At 42.7% G+C, this 22,510-nt stretch overlaps 1 long non-coding RNA gene across 1 annotated transcript; it reads right to left on the bottom strand.

Annotated features, from left to right (window-relative positions):
- Positions 1 to 1,125: 1,125 nt before the first annotated feature.
- LOC138762783 (uncharacterized) lies at positions 1,126 to 19,708 on the bottom strand. The gene is made up of 4 exons (XR_011357142.1): positions 19,546 to 19,708; positions 16,187 to 16,324; positions 2,204 to 2,347; positions 1,126 to 1,375 (listed from the first exon to the last, which is right to left on the bottom strand). It is a non-coding gene; the product is annotated as an uncharacterized lncRNA (long non-coding RNA).
- Positions 19,709 to 22,510: the final 2,802 nt, after the last annotated feature.

Genomic DNA, 22,510 nt, shown 5'->3' with positions numbered 1-22,510 from the left:
TTTTACAAGCCTCCAAACCTCTTCTGTAAGCAGATTTATTGTTGCCAATGAGGCCAACTACTGTACCATAATTGGTATTCAACATTTATAGCTTGACATTTATCTCCCAAATTTTTTTCCCCAGAGTATTGTACAATCCTCTGAAATTGCAGGAACATATTTCCAGGTTGGCTAGTGGTTACAGCGCCAACAATTTGGACAGGGGTTTGAATCTCGCACTGTCTGTAAGGTGTTTATTTGTTCTGTGGGGATTTTCCCCAGGGGCTCTGGTTTCCTCCCATCATTTGAAATGTATAGTGGGTGTTGGTTAATTGGGTGTAAATTGGGCAGGACAGACTTGTGGGCTGAAATTGCCTGTTACCATGCTGTTTGATTAAGTTTAAACTAACCCTTATGAATGTTGTGTTTGGAGGTAACAAAAAATAACTGCCAATCATGAATTAGTCAAAATAATGGTCCCTTAATTCTTAACAAGCCACATAGACATCATAACTGGTGTAAGTTCAGAAATTCAGATAACAGGTGGGCAGTTACTATGGAAATAACGCTGGACGATGAAGATTTTGCTTCCTGAACTTTTGAGTCTATTTTATGGATTTTGGGCTGACGATCACTAAAGTCACCTTACATTTCCTATCATATACTGTTTTTTAGATATAACATATTTTTGTGATTCCCTGTTATATTTTAAGTTTACTTCAAGAATGCAAAGCCATGAAGTTCATTTTCTTGGATTTGCACTTGGACTTCCCTGCTGATCTTGGTACGGTCAGTGATGAAAATGGTGAAAAGTTTCACCAGGACATTGCGACCATGGAAAATTAGCACCAGGGCAATTGGAATCCATCAATGCTGGCCGACTATTGTTGGACACTGACATGAGAGGCATCAGATGCTGAGTACTACCAAAAATCAGTGGCAAAACATTTTTAGATCAGTTGGACTAATGCAATGTGTCATCAACATTATGTGATTAATGTTTCTCCAACTTCCTATGTAATACTGAAATTATCTGTGTTCAGTTTGAAGTTGTCTATCATAATCCCCAATGTTTTTTCAGGAACCAGTGTTATTTACCAACCATTGTAAAAGTTTCACAGAGAAGAATGTTCTTTCATCAGCAGATTGTTCATAGGTTTACTTTTATTATGTTGAATACATTGTATTTAACATGGAACAAAGTTGTTAACTTCAGCTTCACATTCAAAGAGAAAAGTATGTGCATATCCCTCATTAGTAAGGATGCGTTAAAATGATTTTCTTTCCCACTTGGTGTTGAAATTTGATGAACCATTTTTGAGGAAATGGTTAAAGCAGTATAGATTCATAATTCCTTGTAATCTGCAACTGAAATTCCATTGCTTGTCTCTGTTTGCTATGGGAAGAGCAAACATAATAAAAATCATCTCATGAGAAAAATGCCTGAACATCTGCGTCATAAATAAATTCATCTGGATACTCACTTAACTAGTGAGATTCAAGATGAGCCAACAGTTGGTTTATACTGCATTCATCTTAAATGGACTCAGAACCTTCTGACACAATCCCATGATAGCATTGATTTGTAGATTAAAAAAAAATTAGGTTTTGGCCATTTTGACCCACTGGCCCATGCTGCACAATTGCACCCAATTAACCTACAATTCCCAGTATATGTTGAAGGGTGGGAGGAAACGAGAGCACCCAGGGAGAACCCACGCAGACACAGAGAACGTACAAACTCCTTCTAAACGGTACCCAATTAGAACCTCTGTCCTGATCACTGGTGTTGTAACAGCACTAACTGTTATTGCTAGACTGATTCTTTTTTTCTCTGTCCTGTGCCTTGTTTAATGCTTGGCATCTAAGCCCAGTGCTTGCATCTGGGTTCTTTTTTCTGAAGCCATTTTAACTCTTGTTGTCCTGAGAAGGGAATAAGTCAAGTTTATTGTCATTTGATTGTACAAGTACAACCCATCAAAATAGCATTCTCTGGTCCTCAATGCAAAACATGCAGACACGAGGGGGCGTGGCAAGATGGCGTAAGGAACAGACGTGCCTTCCAGTCCTCTCCTGACTCTTTGTTATTGTTTTGTCTATAAGTGCCTGTTAAAACTTTTTAAAAGCCTAGAAATAGTTAGAGGTGTTGAATCAGTTGAAGAAGTAAAAAAAAATGGCAACAGATCGTTAAGAAACTGCATTTCTCGAGGTTATCTGAGCCTACCTGTATACAAGAAGCCAGGACTCAGAGTGGAATGGATCCAGGAAGAGAGGTACAAGATTCGGCAATGGAGCTCTGCTCTTCATCGGTATGGCTCTTTAAAGATGGTGCCCGGCAGCCCTTGGAACAAAGGGCGAAGACTTAATCCTACAGAGAAAGATTTTTCTTTTTATTCTTCACATCATAATTCCTTTTCAAGAATTGATTATTTTTTAATTTCAACACATTTGCAGGATAAGGTTATATCTGTGGATTATAAGGCAAGGTTAGTCTCAGATCATTCATTATTATTATTAGAATATCAGAGTTCACAAGATGTTCAGAGAACTCCAAGATGGAGATTTAACACTGTTATTACAAAAACCAGAATTTATTAGTTATTTAAAAAAACAAATTGAGGATTTTATTAGTAATAATGTTAACTCTGTTTCTAGTCATTTTGTTTTATGGGACGCAATGAAAGTTTTTTTACAAGGTAAAATTATTAGTTATGCATCTAAAGTAAAGAAAGAGAGAATTAGAGAGATTGAAGATTTAGAGAAAAGATAACTGTTAGTGAAAAAGAATTTCAAAAAAATGCTACTGAAATGCAAAAGAACCAGTTAATTAATTTAAAATTAAAGTATAATGAATTACAAACATATCAATTTGAATGTTTAATGAATCGAACTAAACATAAGTTTTATGAATGGGGCGAGAAAGCTCATAAAGTTTTATCATGGCAGTTAAAAAAAGAACAATTATCCAGGATTATACCAGTAATTAGAAAAAAATCGGGTATTACTTTTAGACAAAAAGAAATTAATGAGGAATTTTACAATTTTTATAAAAAATTATATACATCTGAGTGTAAAGATGTAAGTGAAGATGCAATAGATTCTTTTTTGAAAAATATTAATTTGCCACAGCTGAATCAAGAAGATAGACAAGAGTTGGATAAATCTTTTACAGAAAATGAAATTGAAATGGCCATAAGAGATATGCCAAATGGAAAGGCACCCGGTGAAGATGGGTTCTCTATAGAATTTTATAAAACTTTTTATGTTGATATATCTTCTATTTATAAGAATGTAATACAGCAAATCTATAAAACTTTTCAATTACCTGAATCTTGTTCTAATGCAATAATTACGGTTATACCAAAAAAAGATAAAGATCCTTTACAGGTTTCTTCTTATCGACCAATATCGTTGTTAAACGCAGATTATAAAATTGTAGCTAAAGTTATGGCTAATAGATTGGCTCAATATTTACCTAAAATAATACTAAAGATCAAACAGGATTTATAAAAAAACAGATATGCGTCTGATAATATTTTGCGACTAAATACTTTGATAAATAAATTTAAATTCCAAATGAATGGGGGCGTGGCAAGATGGCGTAAGGATCAGACGTGCCTTCCAGTCCTCTCCTGACTCTATCTTATTGTTTTGTCTAGAAATGCCCGTTAAAATTCTTTAAAAGTTTAGATAACCTCAGTGCTGTTAATTTAACTTATGATGGTACAATTGGTGGAAAAGAGCAAAAAAAACGACAACAGATCATCAAAAAACTACATTTTCCAAAAGTTCAAGTTTTGGAGCCTACCTACAGGAAAGACACCGGGACTCAGCCTGAAATGGATCCCAGGAGAGAGGAACAGCTTTCAGATGTAGAGATCAATGTTACATCAGTAGAGCCCTCTAAAGAGGGCGCCAAACAGCCTTTAGAACAAAGAGTTACTCAAGTTTGCACATGTGCAGTAGCATCTGATGGCAATGTTATGAATGAACCACTTGTAGTAACATCAGTTGAAGTCTTCTTTGGCTTGGCTTCGCGGACGAAGATTTATGGAGGGGGTAAAAGTCCACGTCAGCTGCAGGCTCGTTTGTGGCTGACAAGTCCGATGCGGGACAGGCAGACACGGTTGCAGCGGTTGCAGGGGAAAATTGGTTGGTTGGGGTTGGGTGTTGGGTTTTTCCTCCTTTGCCTTTTGTCAGTGAGGTGGGCTCTGCGGTCTTCTTCAAAGGAGGTTGCTGCCCGCCAAACTGTGAGGCGCCAAGATGCACGGTTTGAGGCGTTATCAGCCCACTGGCGGTGGTCAATGTGGCAGGAACCAAGAGATTTCTTTAGGCAGTCCTTGTACCTTTTCTTTGGTGCACCTCTGTCACGGTGGCCAGTGGAGAGCTCGCCATATAACACTATCTTGGGAAGGCGATGGTCCTCCATTCTGGAGACGTGACCCATCCAGCGCAGCTGGATCTTCAGCAGTGTGGACTCGATGCTGTCGACCTCTGCCATCTCGAGTACTTCGACGTTAGGGATGAAAGCGCTCCAATGGATGTTGAGGATGGAGCGGAGACAACGCTGGTGGAAGCGTTCTAGGAGCCGTAGGTGGTGCCGGTAGAGGACCCATGATTCGGAGCCGAACAGGAGTGTGGTTATGACAACGGCTCTGTATACGCTTATCTTTGTGAGGTTTTTCAGTTGGTTGTTTTTCCAGACTCTTTTGTGTAGTCTTCCAAAGGCGCTATTTGCCTTGGCGAGTCTGTTGTCTATCTCATTGTCGATCCTTGCATCTGATGAAATGGTGCAACCGAGATAGGTAAACTGGTTGACCGTTTTGAGTTTTGTGTGCCCGATGGAGATGTGGGGGGGCTGGTAGTCATGGTGGGGAGCTGGCTGATGGAGGACCTCAGTTTTCTTCAGGCTGACTTCCAGGCCAAACATTGTGGCAGTTTCCGCAAAGCAGGACGTCAAGCGCTGAAGAGCTGGCTCTGAATGGGTAACTAAAGCGGCATCGTCTGCAAAGAGTAGTTCACGGACAAGTTGCTCTTGTGTCTTGGTGTGAGCTTGCAGGCGCCTCAGATTGAAGAGACTGCCATCCGTGCGGTACCGGATGTAAACAGCGTCTTCATTGTTGGGGTCTTTCATGGCTTGGTTCAGCATCATGCTGAAGAAGATTGAAAAGAGGGTTGGTGCGAGAACACAGCCTTGCTTCACGCCATTGTTAATGGAGAAGGGTTCAGAGAGCTCATTGCTGTATCTGACCCGACCTTGTTGGTTTTCGTGCAGTTGGATAATCATGTTGAGGAACTTTGGGGGACATCCGATGCGCTCTAGTATTTGCCAAAGCCCTTTCCTGCTCACGGCGTCGAAAGCTTTGGTGAGGTCAACAAAGGTGATGTAGAGTCCTTTGTTTTGTTCTCTGCACTTTTCTTGGAGCTGTCTGAGGGCAAAGACCATGTCAGTAGTTCCTCTGTTTGCGCGAAAGCCGCACTGTGATTCTGGGAGAATATTCTCGGCGACACTAGGTGTTATTCTATTTAGTAGAATCCTAGCGAAGATTTTGCCTGCAATGGAGAGCAACGTGATTCCCCTGTAGTTTGAGCAGTCTGATTTCTCGCCTTTGTTTTTGTACAGGGTGATGATGGTGGCATCATGAAGATCCTGAGGCAGTTTTCCTTGGTCCCAACAAAGCTTGAAAAACTCATGCAGTTTGGCATGCAGAGTTTTGCCGCCAGCCTTCCAGACCTCTGGGGGGATTCCATCCATACCTGCTGCTTTGCCACTTTTCAGTTGTTCGATTGCCTTATATGTCTCATCCAGGGTGAGAACCTCATCCAGCTCTAGCCTTAGGGGCTGTTGAGGGAGCTGGAGCAGGGCGGAATCTTGGACTGAGCGGTTGGCACTGAAAAGAGATTGGAAGTGTTCTGACCATCGGTTGAGGATGGAGATCTTGTCGCTGAGGAGGACTTTGCCGTCTGAGCTGCGCAGAGGGCTTTGGACTTGGGGTGAGGGGCCGTACACAGCCTTTAGAGCCTCGTAGAAACCCCTGAAGTCGCCAATGTCCGCGCTGACCTGGGTTCGTTTGGCGAGGCTAGTCCACCACTCATTTTGGATCTCCCGGAGTTTGCGCTGAAGATGGCTGCATGCGCGACGGAAGGCTTGTTTCTTCTCTGGACAGGACGGCTTTGTAAGGTGAGCCTGGTGGGCAGCTCGCTTCTTTGCCAGCAGCTCCTGGATTTCCTGGCTGTTTTCGTCAAACCAGTCCTTGTTTTTCCTGGAGGAGAAGCCCAGTACCTCTTCAGTGGATTGCAGTATGGTAGTCTTCAACTGATCCCAGAGGGTTTCAGGGGACGGGTCCATGAGGCGGGTTGCATCGTCGAGCTTTGCTTTGAGGTTTGCCTGGAAGTTTCCTCTCGCTTCGTCTGACTGCAGGTTTCCAACATTGAACCTCTTTCTGGGGGCTTTATTGTTCCTGGGCTTTGGCTTGAAGTGAAGGTTGAGCTTGCAGCGAACCAGCCGATGGTCAGTGTGGCATTCCGCGCTAGGCATGACCCTGGTGTGGAGCACATCTCGTTTGTCACTTTCTCGCACCAGGATTTAGTCCAGGAGGTGCCAGTGTTTGGATCGGGGATGCATCCAGGTGGTCTTAAGGCTGTCCCTCTGCTGAAAAAGGGTGTTTGTAATGACAAGCCGCTGTTCTGCGCAGAGCTCCAACAGGAGGCGCCCATTGTCGTTGCACTTGCCGACGCCATGCTTGCCCAGGATTCCTGGCCAGGTTTCTGAGTCTCTGCCGACACGAGCGTTGAAGTCGCCCAGGATGACAACCTTGTCGGCTGTAGGGGTGCGTTGGATGAGGTTGCGCAGGTCGGTGTAGAACTTGTCCTTTTCTGCTGGTTCCGCCTGGAGGGTTGGAGCATAGACACTGATGAGGGTGATGTGACGCTTGTTTTGAAGGGGGAGTCGCATGGACAGGGAGAGCAGCAGCGGCCCCGGTCCGGGCGAAGGGTAGGCGGCGGCGGCCCCGATCCGGGCAGGAGCAAGGGGGAGACGGCGGCCCCGGCCTCGGTCGAGTGAGGCAGGCGGAGGCCCCGATCCGGGCAGAGAGTTGGAGGCGGCGGCCCCAGTCCGGGCACAGGGAGAACAGCAGCGGGTCCGGTCAGGGAGTGGGAGGCGGCGGCGGCCCCGATCCGGGCAGGAGCAAGGGGGAGATGGCGGCCCCGGCCTCGGTCGAGTGTGGCAGGCGGAGGCCCCGATCCGGGCAGAGAGTTGGAGGCGGCGGCCCCAGTCCGGGCACAGGGAGAGCAGCAGCGGCCCCGGCCCCGGTCCGGGCAAAGGGTAGATGGCGGCGGCCCCGATCCGGGCAGGAGCAAGGGGGAGACGGCGGCCCTGGCCTCGGTTGAGTGAGGCAGGCGGAGGCCCCGGTCCGGGCAGGGAGTGGGAGGCGGCGGCCCCAGTCCGGGCACAGGGAGAGCAGCAGCGGCCCCGGCCCCGGTCCGGGCTGAGGGTAGGTGGCGGCGGCCCCAATCCGGGCAGGAGCAAGGGGGAGACGGCGGCCCTGGCCTCGGTCGAGTGGGGCAGGCGGAGGCCCCGATCTGGGCAGAGAGTGGGAGGCGGCGGCCCCAGTACGGGCACAGGGAGAGCAGCAGCGGCCCCGGCCCCGGTCCGGGCGAAGGGTAGGCGGCGGCGGCCCCGATCCGGGCAGGAGCAAGGGGGAGACGGCGGCCCCGGCCTCGGTCGAGTGAGGCAGGCGGAGGCCCCGATCCGGGCAGAGAGTGGGAGGCGGCGGCCCCAGTCCAGGCACAGGGTGAGCAGCAGCGGCCCCGGCCCCGGACCAGGCAGTATGGACCGACCTAGGAGGGGAGGCAGGCCCCCCAGCCCGGGTAAGAAACCTGCATAGGAGAAGGCCACTCCGATATAAAACCTATGACCCAAGGACCTCGCTGCCACATCCCAGCTTGCTTGGCCACGGCACACGAACCATGGGTGTAAAGGGTGGGGCCAGTACTGCGCGCACTGCACTCCACCTAAAAGCTCCTTTGCTCAGGCCCGAGGACAGGTCCACATCCTCCCCCTCCACGTCCTCCCCCTCAAAAGATGCTCACAAACTCAAGCTAGCATGCTGGAACATCAGAACCATGCTAGACAAGGCTGACAGCCACCGACCTGAACGTCGGTCTGCCCTCATTGCACATGAACTCCTCAGACTTGACATCGACATAGCCGCTCTCAGTGAAGTCCGCCTGGCAGATATAGGCAGCCTCCAAGAATGCGGCGCGGGCTACACACTCTACTGGTCTGGCAAGCCTTCGGATGAACGACGCCTATCTGGTGTAGGCTTCATGGTCAAGAGCTTCATTGCCTCCAAACTCGAAAACCTTCCGACAGGCCTCTCGGATCAGTTGAAGTACCGGCTGGGGAAAGGCATTTGTCAACTGTAGCGGTGGCACTGCAAACTGCACCTCTTGAGATAAAAACCTATACAACTTGATGTACTGGGAGAAATTAATACATTATGGACTGGGGAAAATCCCGGCCAGCGTCCTCCAGCCACTGCTGGAAAGGCTGTGGCTGGGGTTTCCACACGCAGCTATACTACAAGGAAGGCAACCAGAATGAAGGAAGCAACAGAAGATCCTTTGGTTATGCAGAAGAAGCAGGAATCTGTTGAGCCAAAATCTCTTCCAATTGAAAAGATTCTTGTGAATCTTGAATCCAAATTATCTTATACAATGCAGGGATTATCTAAGATTATGACTGAACTTGGTACTAGGTTCAATACTCTGATGGAAATAAATTCTCAACAGATAGCTGAGTTTGGAGCTTTTAAGCTTGAAGTGAGAGATAAATTTAATTCGTGTGAAGAAGATATAGACGAAATACGAGATCAAGTTTCAGATATGACCAAAATGGTCGAAGATTTACAAACTCAAAATAAAAATTTGGTGAAAAAGATTGATTATTTGGAAAACCAATCCAGACGGAACAATATAAAGATTATTGGTTTGCCGGAAGGAATGGAAGGACCAGACCCAAGAAAATTTTTTACTAAATGGATTCCACAGGTGCTGGGTCAAGAACATTTCCCGGAAGGTATAATACGGGAACATGCTCACAGAGCCTTGCGTAGAAGACCTATTTCAGGTCAAAGTCCAAGACCTGTTTTGGTTCGTTGCTTGAATTATTATGACAGAGAAATAATTTTACGAGTGGCAATTAGAAATGCACAACAGAGAAAATCACCCTTGATGATTCAAAATAATTGAGTTTTCTTCTATGCAGATTTGAGTCAAGAAGTTAAGAATTTTTGATAGACAATGTTACTAACTTTACTAATTTTTTTATATTAAGTTTGAGTTTAATATATGTTTCATCTTAACTCTGTTAAATATATGCATTTAAGTTTGATTTAAATATTTTTTAAGTCTGATATCTTAGTATTAATTACTTCTCTTTTTGTTAGTATTTTAATCGGTTATGTTTTTGTTTTTTTTGTAAGTGGTTTTTTTTTCTCATATTATTAACTTTATTAATTCTTCACTCTTTATTTTGGGGGAAAGGGGGGGTTGGACTAATTTGAGTTGGGTTATTAATGTGTAATAATTATTGGGGAGGGTATAGTTTATTTAGATTACTGATACTGTATTGTAATTTTATTATTTTATTCTTAATTTTTTAAAATGTAATCCTATATGTTATTCATGTTATAAAATCTTAAATAAAGTTTAAAAAGAAAAAAATTCCAAATGAATTATCCAATAGTGGTTTCATTAGATGCAGAAAATTGATAGAGTGGAATGGAAGTTTTTATTTAAAGTACTTGAGAAATTTTGTTTTGGTTCTTTGTTTATTGGATTGATAAAGGCTTTATATAATAGTCCGAAGGCTAGAGTTGCTACTAATGGACAGGTCTCAGAATCTTTTGATTTAACAAGGTCTACTAGACAAGGATGTCCATTGTCACCTGCTTTATTTGCTATAGTTATTGAACCTTTGGCACAGTTAATACGTCAAAATGAAAATGTTAAGGGTATGAGAGTTTTGAATGAGGAATATAAGATTAATTTATTTGCAGATGATGTTTTATTATACCTGGTGGACCCTGATATTTTTTTACCAGCAATTTAAGAATCTTTAGAAAATTATGGTCAATTATCTGGCTATAAGGTAAATTGGGCTAAAAGTGAAATTTTGTCAATTTGTAAAGATGATTATTCGATATATAAAAATATTACGAAATTGAAGTCGACAAAACAAATTAAATATTTGGGAATTAATGTCAATGCAGAATATCAAGATTTATATTCAATTAATTACCTTCCCTTAATAAAAAAGATTAAACTAGACTTGATTAGGTAGAAGGACTTACCTTTAGGTTTACTGGGGAGGATTAATACTATAAAAATGAATATTTTTCCTCAGATGCAATATTTATTTCAATCAATTCCTTATTTTTAAAAAAAAAGTTTTTTTAAGGATTTATACAAAGCAGTTAGAGAATTTTTATGGAAGGGAAAATTTCCGAAGGTAGCAATGGAAAAAATTGATGTGGGACTTTCAATTTGGAGGTTTGAGATTACCTAATTTTCAATATTATTGAGGCAGCTCATTTTAAATTTCTTAGTGCACTAATGGATATGGAGGATCCACCCAGTTGGGCAAAGATAGAACTGGCAGTTTAGCGATGATTAATTATAATTTTATACATCAATTATATCTAACACCAGAAAAATTAAAAAAATTTGGTCTTACTAAGTCAGATTGTTGTTTTCGTTGTGACCAGACAGCCAGTACTTTTTTACATACTGTTTGTTCCTGTGACTGATTGCAACAGTTTTGGAAAGGTATTCAATCTATATTTAATAGATTATATAATATTTGTGTTGTATTAGATCCTGATATATTTTTATTAGGGAATATGCAATCATTAATTGATTTAAGATTAAATAATTATCAGATTTCTTTTATCTATTTAGCTTTAGCAGTGGCCAAGAAATGTATAGTGTCTACTTGGAAAGATAGAAATATACTAACTTTGGACAGGTGGTATTGAGAGATGAAGTCTTGTTTAATTATGGAAAGGATATCTTTTTCAATCCAAGATAAGATGTCTTTTTATAAGTTAAAGTGGACTCCATTTGTTAAGTATATGCAATTAAGTTTGATTTAAGTATGCTCTTAGATGTGATATTTTAGATCTGATAAATCTTTTTTTATTATTTTTATTTGTCATATTTTTCTTTGTTTTTTTTAATACATAATATTAATTTTACTAATTCTTCACTCTTTATTTTGGTATTTTGGTGGTTTTTTATATATATAGATTTTTGTTCTTGTATATGTAGGGGGGGTTAGATTGAATTAAGTTAGGTTATTAATGTTGTATTGTAATTATATTATTTTATTTTATATCTTTTCTTTAAATGTAATCTTTCTTTTTATTCCTGTGATAAAACCTTTCAATAAAGTTTAAAAAAAATCATGCAGACACATAACCAGACATAACACACTTGCAGACAACCAATAAATATGCAGGACAGTTATTCATATAAATAGAATTCTTGCATCGTTAGGATGAGCAGTTCCTTTGATTGTTCAGCATTCCCACTGCCTGTGGGGAAAAGACCATTCCTCAATCTCGTGGTGCTAGCTCTGATACTACTGCATCTCTTCCTGATGGAAGCAGCTCAAAAATGCAGTGTGCAGGGTTGGAGACCTCAATGGTTTTGCATGCTCTCTTCAGACAACGATCCTAGTTGATCATGTCGATGGGAGAGAGGGAGCCTCCAGTAATCCTTCTACCACTCTTATGGTACTGTGGGTTGACCTCTGATCCAGCCTAGACAAATAATTTTACTTTATTCCCACTTTGTAGATTCATGTCTCATGCATTACCCTCTCATTTTCGCTCTGTCTTATTCACATTAAATTAAGTTTTGGGACATTGGGAAACTTTGGCAGAGAAACTGGCTTCTGTTGTTTTTTTTCGTTGTGCTAAGTTCAAGCCTGCTCATTACGGTGATTGGTCTCTCGTGCTCATTCCTCATGGATTGCATCAACTGCCATTTTGGGGAACAAGTTTTCTCTTGTTTGCATCCCCTACCTGATACAAATTTGCTGATACACTCATGGTTACCTCACCATCTCCAGGCATCCTTTGCCTGGAGGTTTAGTGCCTAAATGAAAGATTCAATCTCTGGGAATGAAGATTATAATCTGATGCCCATCATTGTCAAGAATACAATGAGATGTCAATTTTTTTGTGACCATGGTTCTATCTTTAGCTGTGTATTCCTGATGTGCCACATACAAGAATCAATTGCAGCACTAGCCCCACCTTCCCTATTTGAATGACCAGGTATCAATTAATCAAGAAACTCTCTGAATTAGTAGAAAACTGTTATGGCATCTTCAAAAGATACTGGTTAGTTGCTGTGTGCCACTAACAGAGTCCATATTTTCTGTGGATACGTTATGGGTAATCTCTGGTCGGGGAAGGTTGTCGGAGTATGTGGTGTTTACAGAAGCTGAGGATTGACCAATGAGGATTTCTGCTCGTTTGCAATGCAGCAGCTTTTGTGGTCCAACATCCACTGCTATCGATGGAAACCTCCCACCATCTCTGTCCCAGGCTGCACCAACCAGCTCTCCTGATAATCTTTGGGAGACTTTATAGAAAGTCATGCTCCCCTGATTTTGAGAACCTCTGCACGAGATCCATGCAAACAAATAAAAAATAACAGCATTGACTGCCTGTGATCTACAACTATTCATTGACTGATTAGACAAGATATTTTTTTTGTAAAGCTATAATGCAGAGCTTAAAACTAATTCCTCTTCCCACCATGTCTCTGCTGACCATTGGATACTCATCTATAGGAATCCCATTTCACACAGAAACACAAAAAAACAGACTAATGCAACAAAAACAGGCCCTTTGGATCATATATCTGCACAGGAAATGATGCCCACATGAAACCCAAACTTTGTTGCTTGCACATTCCTCCATTCTTTGCAATAGCATGTGTCTGGCAAGAAGCTTCTTGCAAGCAACTATTGTATCTGCTTTCACACTTCTACCAGCGGCCCATTTCAGACACCTGCCACTCTTGCCCTGAACATTTCTTTTAAAGGTCTCTCCCCCCCTCCCCCCACACAAACTTAAATGCATATCATCTAGTATTTGACATTTTACTCTGGGAGAAAGATTCTGACTATTTACCCCATCAATGCATCACTTACCTCCAAAGCTCCAGCGAAAACAACCCAAGTTAGTCCAACCTCTTCCCATAGCTCATACCCTCTAATCCAGGTAGCATCCTGGTAAATTTCTTTTGTAACCTCTCCCAAGCTTCCTTATTCTTCCTTTAATATGGTTATCAGAATTCAATTAATCAGCACTTGGTCTCTTAGAACCATAGGAATGAATGTCCAACTTGCCTACTCTGATGCCTATCTGTGCTAATCCCATTTATCACATGAGGCCCATATCCCTTGACTCCTTTACATATACAAATGTCTTTTAAATTCTGGCAATGAGTTCCAGATAAGCACACTCTGATTTAAAAAAAAAACACCTCTCCAATTACCTTTAATTGTTTTCCTTTCTACATTTAAATCTGTGCCCAATATTTTTAGTGTCACCTTCCATGGGAAGAAAATTCTGACTGTCTATTCTATCTATGCCCTTGATGAACCACGATAAGGTTACTACTTGGCCTCCTACATTCCAGTGAGAATAATGCCAGCCTATCCATTCTGTTCTTATAACCACAGGCCTCCATTCGAGGCACCATCCTGGTGAAGACTACAGCTCAGAAATCTAGAGCAATCAAGAACAAGGCTTTCCTCGTTAGATGCTGCTTGACTCATTAATTCCTGAGCAGTTTTTTTTTCAAAATCCAGCTGAATCTCTTTATACTCTATCTATTGCTATCACATCATTCCTGTCACCTGGAGTGATTTGATGATTCAAGTGTTTGTCCAAACATTCTTAAATGTTGGATGAGTATCTGCTTCCATCACTGGCAGAGCATTCCTGATCGCAACCACTCTCGGGAGAAAAAAATTCCTAGATTCCCAAATTCTTTCTCAGATCCTCATATCTGAGATTGGTTGTTTGTACAAAATAATGATTACTTGACTTCTGAGTTTCTTTATCCTTGTACATCAATGGAATTGAATCTCAGATGTAGTGCACTATGTGTAGCTGTTATTATATTGTGCTTAGCGCCCTTGGCCAAAGCCATAGAGCTTGGAGTCATACAGCATGGAACAGGCCTTTTGGCCCAATTCATCCATACTGATTGTAATGCAACTGAATGCACACTGAGACAAGTGAGGAGTACAATAGCTTACAATCAATGGCAAACGGCAAACAGACACAATAGTCCTCAGGTGAATCTGAGGTAAGGTGGGAAAACCAGGTTTTATATTGGGGTAGGTGAGGGTGGAGTCAGGGGAAGAGCCAGCCAATATATAGACAGTGAATTCCAGTTCATTGCACTGACCAAGTCAACATTCTGTTCTGGTCCATTTCCCCAGTTTCTACTAAGTCCCTCATATCAATATATCTGCCCAAATGCAAATTTATTTTCAAGTCCTTTGATTTATTTTGGATTTCCAATATTTATGGTAACTCTTGTAAATCTTCACTTGTCACATGATTATTGGAGGACAGCAAATTTGTTACCTTTATTCAAAACATGTAGCGGGCATTATAGGCTTAGGACTCTAATGTTACTGTGAGGAAGTTATTGGAACAAATTCTAAGGAATAAGATGAATCTACAATTGCAAAGGCAGGGATAAATCACTGATGGTCAATTTGGGGGAAATCCTGGCTGGGCAAAAAAATGGAAGATGAGATACAATGTTGAGAAACGTACGGTGGTCTACTTTGAAAGAGGAAATAAACAAGCAGATTATTGCTTGGATGGGAAGAAAATTCAAAATTTGGAAGTGCAAAAGGGATATGGGGGTCCTCGTGCAAGATAACCTAAAGGCTAACCATCAGGTTGGATCGGCAGTAAAAAAAGCGAACGCTATCTTGGCATTCGTTTCAAGGGAATAGTGTATAAGAATAGAGGTGTTTATGAGGCTCAGTGGGGCACTGTTAAGACCTCCTTTGGAGTATTTTGTACAGTTTTGGGCCCCTTATCTTAGAAAGGATGTGATAATGTTGGAGATAGGTCAGAGATTTACCAGGATGATTCCAAGAATGCAAGGGCTAACTATGAGGAACACCTAGCAGCTCTTGGACAGTATTCATTGGAGTAGAGAAGAAAAAGAGCGGATCTCATAGAAACATTTTGAATGCTGAAAGGATTGGACAGAGTACATGTGAATAAGATGTTTCCCTTGGTGGGTGAGTCCAGCACAAGAGGGCACAGTCTTGGAATAGAAGGGACCCATTTAAAACAGATGAGGAGAAATTTATTTCATTGCCACATACAACGGTGGAGGCCCGAGCGCTTGGGGAGGTTAAGGGGGAAATTGATAGGTATCTAATTAGTCAATGTATCAAGGGATATGGGTAAAAGGCCAGAACTTGAAACTAGATTTGGTAAGAGTTTAGCTCAGGGTGGATTTGCAGAGCAGACTTGATTTCTGTTCCTTTTCCTTGTGACTAATTTAAAAAAAATTGCAAAATGCAAGGATTGGGGCAAGGAAACCTGTCTTCATTAGTTTGGGCATGAGCAGGAATCTTACGGTACAACTTTATATATATATATATATATATATATATATATATAAAAAAATTGGATAGTTCTGGTCATCCCAGTTAAAGGAAAGATCTGATTGTACTGGAGAGGAGATTCATTAGATATTGCCTTAAGGAAGAATGGAATAGATTGGTTTGCTTTTTTTGGGCTAGAGGAAGCTGAGGAGGAATTTGGAGGACAACATTATGAAGATCATAGATAGGATAGTTTAGTAGGGATCTTTTCCCATTAGTAGAACTACTTAAAATTGCTTGGCACAGGTAAGCTAGTTTCGAGGGGACCCAGAGAGTAGTTGAAATGTGGAATGATGGAAGTGAAATTTCAGAATGTTTAAAAAGTATCTAGGCAAATTTTGGATGGCCTAAATACTAATAACTGAGATTTGTACCAATAGTTAATTGGATATGGTGCAAAGGGCCTGTTTCAGTAGGGTATGACTTTGTGTGCCTCTATGATTTCTTTCCAATTTCTTGATCCATTTGTTTGAAGGCACAGACCTGCTATTTTTGTCTTCAGTGTTGCATTCCATGTTGGGCACTGACATGTGACCCTGTCCCAATTTCTTCACCCTAGTGGATGGCTGTAGGAATTAGGCCCATGTGCTCACTGTTAATTTCCAATCATTTCAATTCTACCTAGAAGAAGCAGAAAAGATATTCTAGGAAAACCAAATTAAAGACAGGGACTTGAAGGTGGCAAGTAGATTGTTATCAGTTGCAATGCCATTGACAGAAGCTGCCATTCCACTCCCATGGGCCATGAAAGCAACCAAGTGTTTGGATGACTTTCTAGCTTAGTTTTCAGTTCTGAAGAATGATGCATGTATTATTAACGAGTGCTCTTCCCTTTAAGTAACACTGTTTTGAATGTTATTTGCATAACCTTGGCTTTTCTCATGAGAGGAAGTATGTCTTGCACACGCATGCATTCAAAACATGTGTAGAACTCGCAAAGCTGGCATCATAGCACACCCGCAATCTTGATGTGAATGTGTTGTTTGGCCAGAACCCAGTTATTCTTTGTTTTTAATTTAAAAAATGTTTGAAGTTGTGTGACATATAGTTATCAGAAATTAGCTGGAAATGACCATGATGTTGATTCCACAATGTTACAATAACAAAAAGCTTGCATTTACAAGGAATCTCTCATGATTTCAGAATTGCCTTCCAGTAACTGAAATGCCTGATATTCACTGATATAGAACATTTGTCATTTAGCCTATGCAAACTTTTAACAACAAGAAAGTTGGTATCACCAGCATTTTCCAGGAGTCTAATTGCCATACACTGTCTGGAGTTTTTATGAGCTTCCTGTGCATAACACAGGACTGTAAAGTACAGCCAAAGAACTGTGATGTTGCAACATTTTTGTGGCAATAAAGATCAGACAGACTTTGGGTAATAAGTACCTCTTGGTTACAAGCTCGTATGACATCAAACAGTTTTAAGCAGAACAGAAAATGTTCACATTTTTGGTTATGTTTGTACATCTTTAAAAATGTGACTCTTAATGTTTAATTAATTTCATTACAAATGCTTGTAGAAAGGAACACTATATTTTCACTATTTTGCATCCTGTATTGTGACATTTTCCAAATGGAACATATTTAAGATGGCTTTATTGAAGCCAGATTTCAAAGCTTGTGTGGTAAATGTCTGAGAAAGGATAAGCCTTATATTAGGGCTGTTTATTTACACGTGGCTGGCTGATATAATTTTGTAGGTTTACAGTTTAGATGCTTGCTCTAGATACTTTTTGAACTTAAAGAATAGGAATTCAAACTTTAAATCTGATGGAAGGTCTTTTATGTCATTGTGCCTTTTATTTCAAAGCTGCTGACAAATATGGAGTCGATATCAAATAATTAATTAATAAAACAATATATTGCGAGGGACTACACACACCCTTCATGTAAATTGTTCTCCCTCTGCCATCTGGTAGGAGGTACTGCACCACTCGGGTCCTTGGCCCATCTCCCAAGGCATCAGGCTCCTGAATTCCCAGAACATGTGAATAGTGTACCATGGACTTTTACTGTATATGTTTTAATATTTCAATGTGTTTAACTTCTGTTCTAACTTGTATTTATGTAACTATGCTCCGTGGTGCTGGAGAAACCCTATATCATCTTTACTGTGTGAGCATGGTATGAACGATAAATAAAGGTGACTAATTGACTTGAACTGTCAAGAAGGAATTTGTGCTATTTTGTTAACCTTTATTGATAATATTGGAAGGAAATAAAAGTCAAACCTTGTGTTTCCTTGGCTTTTACTAGGTTGTAATTGTGAATTTTGTTTGTGTCTGGATGGATCAAATGGCACCTTACTAAGTTGGAACTTTTAATGATTTTGGTGATGAAGTCGAATGATTTTCTGTTTGGGTTTGTAGAAACTTTCTCTTTATGCATCTTATCAATATGAGAGTATTTAAAAAAAAAAAAAAAATTGCAGATACAACACAGTAACAGACTCATCTGGCCCATGAGCCTGTCCTGCTCCAATACACCAATAAACCTACAAACTCTTTAGCTCACATGTCTGTCCATTGCCTTTCACACTACCCCACCTTGACTATCCACAGATTGGAGGAACAACACCCTCCAACCCCAAGGCATGAACATTGAGTTCACTGCATTCACTAATAAGCTTGCCCTTTCCCACCTCTTCCCCCCCCTTAACTAGTCATTCCAGTTCCCACTTCCTTTCTCTCTCCACCTAGACTCTTTCCCCCATTTCAAGTGATCCTTCCCCCCTCCACTCCACCTATCATCTCCCACCCTCACCACCACCTTTTGTTCAGACATCTCTTGTGTTCCCCCACACCTTGATGAAGGGCTTAAGCCTGAAACGTTAGTGATGGATCTTCACCTTTGCTACATAAAGGCACTGTTTGGCCTGTTGAGTTTCTCCAGCATTTGTGTGTTTTATTAAATTCAACCTACAAACCTTGTATGTTTTTGGAGGGTGGAAGGAAACTGGAGCACCTGGGGGGAACATGCAAACTCCTTTCATACAGCACCAAATTCAAATCTGGGTTGCAGGCATTGTAACAGCATTACGATAACTGATACACTAACACTATTGGGGAGAATAAAACAACAGAAACCATGGTAGGCTATTCAGCCCTTAATAATGACTGAGCCGAATGTCAATCTACTCACCAACCCTCAAGGGTATTAAAGAGTCATACAGCATGGAACAGGCCCTTCAGCCCAACCCATTCATGTCAACCAAGTTGACATTCTGGTCTATCCCATTTGTCTGCATTATCCATTTACAATGTACAATTATGGAGCTCGGAGGAACTCCTTCTGTGAGTCATGACCGACATTTATCCCTGAATCCACCTTACTAAATAAATACTATTCTTGGGACCTTACTGTGCATTAAATACTTGCAGTTTATTCTACATTTTAAAGTGACTGCACTTTAAAAGTTGAAAGTGAAAATGCTAGCAATATTCACTCATTTATAGGCAGCACTTGTGGAAATGCAAAAGGAGTTAATAGTTCATTGTGACAGCCTTCCATAAAAGGGACATAATTGGCTGAAAAGATGATTGGGGTGTGTAGCGTGAATAAAAGCTCTTATGACTGGAGGGAGAACAAACGCTTTTATTAGCTTATAACTAAGGAAGGGTTCAAAAGTAGTCTTCAGAAGGGTTCTGGGTTTAGGCGGGAAATCAGGGTTATATGTGAGCAGATGGGGGTGGAGCTGGGAGGCGGGATCAGCACAACCCACTAACAGTGAATCCCAGTTCACTGCATTCACCTCTTCCTGCAGAATTTAGGGTCTGTGAATGAAGATAGAGAAAGTGGGTTTGGAAACAAGTGGAAAAAATTATAGTTATTTACAAATTTAAGCAGTCCGGGAGTCTGGAGATCATGATGTAGTGCCTTAGCACCGGGGCGCCTTGGACTCCTTGGGTCTCCTGGTCCCTGTAGCACGTTAAATGACTCAAAGGCTTGTTGACTCAAACTAGGGCTTTTATTAACAAAAGACTGGAGTGTAGTACATCGAGGTTGACCAGTCCAGACTGACCTGGGTCTGGTTAGGAGCAGCCCTTTATGACCTGTCAGTAGGCGTGGCTACGGCTCTCAGCCAATCACTACTATTATATGTAAACATATACATTGGTGATAGTATCCTGGGTCCAGGGACTGTCAGCCTAGCCGGTGTGGTCATTCCCGATTCAGACTTCCATGGGAACGAGAACGTATGTTTGTGCGGGGTAGCATTGGTGGCAGTGCATAACAGGGACCTGATGGAGTGGTAGAGTGTTTGGGAGGACGTCCAGCCAGTGAGTGGTGGGGAGGCCTTTAGACTGGAGGGAAAGCATGACCGCTTTCCAGACAGTGGCATTCTCCCTTTCAACCTGCCCATTACCGCACGGGTTGTAGCTCATTGGTCCTGCTCGAAGCAATACCACGCTCCAGCAGGTACTGCCTCATCTCCCCATTCATAAATGAGGATCCCGTGTCACTGTGGATGTAACTGGGGTACTCAAAAATGGTGGAGATGCTGTGCAGTGTATTTATGACTGAGGAAGTGGTCATGTCCAGGCAGGGAATAGCAAATGGGAAGTGGGAGTACTCATCGATCACCGTGAGAATGTAGGTGTTACGGTTCGTCGAAGTCCACACTGAAACATTCGAAGGACCGGGTGGCTTTAATGAGGTGGATCTACTCGGGCCGGAAGAAGTTAGGCTTGCACTCAGTGCATATTGGGCAGGCTCCGGTCATGGAGTGGATCTCCTTGACCGTATAGTGTAGGTTGCAGTCCTTTACAAAGTGGGCAAACCTGGTGACCCCTGGATGACAGAGCTCCTCATGGAGTCTCTGCAGCCTGTCCACTTGTACACTGGCGCATGTCCCGCGGGAAAGGGCGTCGGGTGGGTCTTTGAATTTGCCAGGCCGGTACAGAATGTCGTAGTTGAAGGTAGAGAGTGCGATTCTCCACCTGGCAATCTTGTCGTTTTTGATCTTGCCCCGCTGGTTGCTGCTAAACATAAATGGGACTGCGCGTTGGTTGGTCAGCAGTGTAAAGCGCCTGCCAGCGAGTTAGTTCTCCAACGACGTTCAGCCTTTACGATGGCCTGGGCCTCCTTCTCAACAGAGGAGTGTCGGCTTTTTGGGCCCTGAAGGGTCCTAGAAAACAAGGCAACAGGCCTACCAGCCTGGTTGAAGGTGGCTGCCAGTGTAAAGTTGGATGAATCACTCTCTACCTGGAAGGTAGAGTGGCCGCAGCAATGTCCGACTTGATGCGGTCGAAGGCTGCTCTGGCTTCTGCTGACAAGAGGAAGGAGGTGGACTTAATTAGTGGCCATTCCTTGTCCGCATACTGGGGGACCCATTGGGCATAATAGGAAAAAACCCCAGGCAGTGTTTGAGTATCTTCTGGGTTTGGGGTGGTGGAAAGTCCATGAGAGGGTTCATGTGGTCGGGATCTGGCTTTACCACCACACAACCTAGAGTTGCGAGGCAAGTGGTCTAGAAGACACACTTCTCAAAATTGTAGGTCAGATTCAGCTTTTATGAACAAAAGATTGGAGCGTAGTACATTGAGGTCGACCAGTCCAGAGTGACCTAGGTCTGGTTAGGAGCCAGACTGGGAGTGTAGTTCCTGATCCTGACCTTCTTTTGAAAGTGAATTGGAGCTCATGAGGTCACAGTATATAGTAGCGACTGGATGGAGTGGAGTGCCATGGGGAGGACTTCCTGCAAGCATGAGTCTGGAAGGCCTTTTGACTTCATGGCCAGTTTGATAGCCTTCCAGACCATGGTGTTCTCCTTTCCAACCTGCCAGTTCCCCTGCGGGTTGTAGCTAGTAGTCCTGCTGGTTGTGATGCCCCTCACCAGCAGGTACTATTGCAGTTCGTCACTCATAAAGAATGAGCACCAGTCTCTGACTATAGCAGGGATACCCAAACAGCGTGAAAATGGAGTCTAGGGCCTTCATAACTGATGAGATGGACGTTTCTGGGCACGGAATAGTGAACGGGAAGCGGGATTACTTGGCAATGACAGAGAGGAAGAAGGTGTTCTGGTTTGTGGAGGGGAGTGGCCCCTTGAAGTCAACGCAGAGCAATTCAAAGGGCCTAGATGACTTGATCAGGTGCGCCTTTGCGGGGAAACAAAAGTGTGGCTTGCACTCCGCGCAGACATGGCAAGACCTGGTCATTTCCCTGACATCTTCCATAGAGTAGGGTAGATTGTGCACCTTGACAAAATGAGCCATGCAGGTGACTCTTGGATGGCAGAGCTCATTATGGATAGACCGCAGTTGGCCAGTGTGTGCAGAGGCACAGCTTCCTCTGGATAAGGGCTCCTGGATGATGGGCAATGAATTCTAGGTAACTGTTATTCATCTTCTGGCCACTGCCAAGACAACTTTCACAAATTTAATTTGATATTTGAACAACCTTGGACTCATGTCCATAATATCCCCCAACAAGAAAATGCTGGATCTTGTGGATACTCCACCCCTGGAATTTTTAAAAAAATGTCCCCTAATTCTACCCAAAAGGGCCCCATCGTGGCGCAAAAGGGCTCCATCGTGGCGCAAAAGGGCCCCATCGTGGCGCAAAAGGGCCCCATCGTGGCGCAAAAGGGCCCCATCGTGGCGCAAAAGGGCCCCATCGTGGCGCAAAAGGGCCCCATCGTGGCGCAAAAGGGCCCCATCGTGGCGCAAAAGGGCCCAATCGTGGCGCAAAAGGGCCCCATCGTGGCGCAAAAGGGCCCCATCGTGGCGCAAAAGGGCCCCATCGTGGCGCAAAAGGGCCCCATCGTGGCGCAAAAGGGTCCTGTCTCTATACTACA

Source organism: Narcine bancroftii, chromosome 5 (genome assembly GCF_036971445.1).
Source record: "Narcine bancroftii isolate sNarBan1 chromosome 5, sNarBan1.hap1, whole genome shotgun sequence".
NCBI classification, from domain to species: Eukaryota; Metazoa; Chordata; class Chondrichthyes; order Torpediniformes; family Narcinidae; genus Narcine; species Narcine bancroftii.
Note: the sequence above shows the minus strand (reverse complement) of the source record. Positions and strands in the feature narration are given on the sequence as shown.